This window comes from Eucalyptus grandis, chromosome 2, assembly GCF_016545825.1.
Source record: "Eucalyptus grandis isolate ANBG69807.140 chromosome 2, ASM1654582v1, whole genome shotgun sequence".
Classification (NCBI taxonomy): domain Eukaryota; kingdom Viridiplantae; phylum Streptophyta; class Magnoliopsida; order Myrtales; family Myrtaceae; genus Eucalyptus; species Eucalyptus grandis.
This window is the reverse complement of record NC_052613.1, coordinates 14999297-15003277: the sequence shown is the minus strand read 5'-3', so window position 1 is coordinate 15003277 and position 3981 is coordinate 14999297.

Here is a 3981-nt window from a genome sequence, read left to right as displayed (position 1 = left end):
TAGATTCAATCTGGAAGAATCATGAATGTCAAATTTCAAGACTCGACCTGAAGAATCTAAACCTACTCCGAACTCTACAAAGTCTAATTCGCCGAAGAAGACGGCTCGGACTAAGGGTCAACAAGGAACCAATGTTGAATAATCAAATGAAGAAAAGATCAATGATCTGTCAAACCAACCAAGAATCGGGAAGCACAAGTCCAATCATCCCAAAGAATCATTATCGGTGATATTGATGAAGGGATTCGTACAAGATCCAAAAGGCGTGAAGAGTCTATCGTTGTGGCTCTTATTTACGAAATAGAATCCAAAAGCATAAAAAGTTTTAAATAATGAAAGTCAGGATTGAAACTATGCAAGAAGAGCTCGAGCACTCGGTGTTAATGATGTTTGGGAATTAACTCCTAAACCAAAAGGTAAATCTATTATTGGAGCTATATGAGTTTTCAAGAACAAGATTGACGAAAAAAGGAAAAGTTATAAGGAACAAAACAAGACTCATGGCCAAAGGATATACGCAAGAAGAAGGGATAGACTATGATGAGACTTACGCACCAAAAGAGTAAGGTTAGATGCAATTAGATTATTACTTGCTTTTGCTTGTTATAAGAATTTCAGGTTATTTCAAATGGACGTCAAAAGTGCATTCCGGAATGGATTTATCCAAGAGGAAGTCTATGTGGAACAACTTCCTAGTTTTAAAGACCCAAGGAAACCAGACTCTGTATTAAGACTAAAAAAAGGCCCTATATGGTTTAAAGTAAGCACCTTGAGCTTGGTACGATATTAAGTAAGTTTTTAATCCAAAATGGCTTTGTTAAAAGGTAAAGTAGACACTACTATGTTTATCAAAAGAGAAAATAAAAACTTTTACTTATTCAAATCTATGTTGATGATATTATTTTTGGATCACCTAGAAAATTTGTGCAGAAATTCTCTAAGTTTATGCGGGATGAATTCGAGATTAGCATCATGGGTGAACTATCCTTCTTTCTAGGACTACAAGTAAAATAATTGAACGAAGGAATTTTTCATTCACCAAGGAAAATATGCTAAAGAACTTGTTAAAAAGTTCAATTTGGAGAATTGCAAAAGACCGATATAATAATGTGAAGTTCTTCAAAAGTTGGACAAAGATGAATGAGGAAAGAAAGTTGACCGTGAAGTTATACATGAGTATCATTGGTTCACTTCTTTATCTTACTGCCTCTAGATCTGACATTTTGTTTAGTGTTTGCATTTGGCCGGGATTCAATCAGATCCCAAAAAAATCTCATCTAAGTGCTGCGAAACGCATCATCAAATACATTGCAACAACCTCTAAGTTAGGTCTATGGTATCCTAAAGAAGGAGACTTTACTCTCCTTTGATACTCATACGTTGCATCTAGCTAGATGCGAGTTAATAGAAATAGCACCTCGGGCACTTGTCAATTGCTTGGTAACATGACAAATTCTTGGTTTTCAAAGGAAGCAAAGTATTGTAACTCTCTCAACAACGAAGCAGAGTACATATGGCTCTTGGAAGTTGTTGTCCTCAAATCCTATGGAAAAACAACAACTAAGAGACTTTGAAATCGAAGACTCATGCACCGAGATCAAATGTGATAACACCAGCGATTAATCTCACCAAGAATCCAATTCTTCATTCAAGAGCAAAGCATATAGAGATTTGACATCATTTTATTAGAGACCATGTTCAAAATGGATAAGTCTTGATTCAATTCATTGACTCAAAAAATCAGTCATGCATATATTTACAAAGCCCTTTGGGAGAAAAATCTATTTGAGTCTATCGTTTCAGACTTAATATCTTAAAGTCTGAAGAAGCTTAGACTCAGGGATAAAAGATTAAAGATGCTCAAGGATTACAAGCGTAAGTTATTTCAGTTTTAGCAATTTATCTTTTCGGATAAAATCTCGAAAAGGTACGATTGCTTATTAATCTATAATTGATTGATGTTATCTTCCCAAGTTTTTGAAATTGTGGAAATTATTTTTTCGAAAAGGAAGTTTTTTTAGATGACAATTATTTATTTTCAAAAAGGCGCTATTTTTAAAAGACATTTTTTATTTTTTCCTTTAGACGAACTATATATTTTCAAGCTTGACACATTTTTTTATATATTACTTTTTCTTCTTCTTTTTACCACAAACCCTAGAAGCAATGTAACATCACATTCTTACTTTTTCTCTAGTTTAATCCAGTTTTCATCTTTCTCGCAAATCAAGTTCAGAAACTCCTTCAAAGATTGTGAGAATGTCTTCCCAAAGAAAGTCTCAAGGACAAGCAGGAGACCACATGCGTGTGGGTCCTATACACTTTGACCTTACCGAGGAAGAAGAATCTCCAAGGCAACAGCAAAGTCCACAAACATTCAACCATGCCATTCTCCTTAGGCTAGACCACAATGTTCAGCAACATCAAGTGGAGGAAGAAATTATTGAGGATGTCAACCTATATGACTCAAAAGCCTACTTTTAACTTCAAACTCTACTCGCCTTAAAGGGTGGAGGTTCTCTAATGACCTTTATTGATGAATTTTGAAAGAAAAGGGGTACCAAAATGAAACTTACTTTTACAAACGATGGAACGTTTAGGGATTGCTCTTGCTAGCTCAACAAAAAGGGCTTTGCGAATTTCCCAAGTGATCCACGTGTTAGAGGATTTAGTCAACTTAATGGAAATGATGGTGAAAAGATGTTCACTCATTTTAAGTCTAGAATGGGTGTTGTTGCGAACATTCGGGGAAGAAGAACTGACTGTTTCATTCTAAAGAACATAAACGAGTTTAGTCTAAGTTCTTGAATCGAGGTGATGAACCCAAGGAGTGTGGATTTTGATTTTCTTAACTTTCTGAACGTGAAGTTACGGAGAAATTTACTTTACTTCAACTTGAACGATTTTGCTCTAAAACAACAAATAGCTCATTCGAACTTACTATGTATTTCTATTCCAATCTAAGCTTTTGGATGCGAATAGATTTTCCTTTAGTGTTAGAGACCAGGATTATGTGGTTCATATGGACACTCTGGCTGATGTGATTGGAGTAGAGAGAGGATGTTCCAATCAATTAGTGTCTATTGGTTGTGCGATTGTGGAGCTTGTTCGAGATGGAATGGCGAAGGCCAAATTTCGTATTTGATGATGAGTGCCTCAAATGTCTTGCTTCACAAGATTGTGATTAATTGTCTTAGACCCAAATCCACATCAAAGGCGCGTCTCCAATTTAGAAGCGAAGCTGATGTATGCTATCAATGCTGGTAAAAGTTCTCTCGCCATACACCTATCATGTTTTACATGTATAGATCAATGTAAAGGATAAGGGCCAACTTCCTTATTCAGCACTTGTTACTCGCTATTCAGACATTTTAAAAATTCAACCTCCCAAAATTCTGTGTGTTCGAATGTGATCAAATGGTGGTGGGACTAAAGATGGTTTCAAAGATGCGTTGAATAAGCTAAACAAGGCTTTAAAGAAATTTAAAGAGAAGACTTGTCAAGACTCATCAAGACTTTGTGGCTGCAAAACGGAAAGGCAAGGAGCCCATGACAGCTCCATCCAATAAAAGAAGAGCACTCATCTTGCAGGATGAAGAAGATGAGGAAGATATCACCATTTCCACTCTTGCTTTAAGGAACTTACAGCATTTTGTTTAGACAGAGGATAGAGAGAACCAAGACACAAAGGAAACAGAGCAAAGAGGAATGAAGAGAGGGAATCGATGAGGAAAGAAGCAAGAGGAAGGAAGAACCGTTAAGAAGATAAAGAGGAGAACAAGGTCATCGTGTCATTGAAGAAGAAGACGAGCATGAAGAGTACGTCTCTCCACCTCGAAGGCATTGAAACAGAGGAGCTGCTAATAGAAAGTGGTACTTCGTCACTTGCTTTTACTAGTGATGATGTCAAACGTTCTCCCAGATCTAGAAGATGTATATGCATCTCAATTTCCTGAAGAAGGTAATGAGGTTTCATCTCCC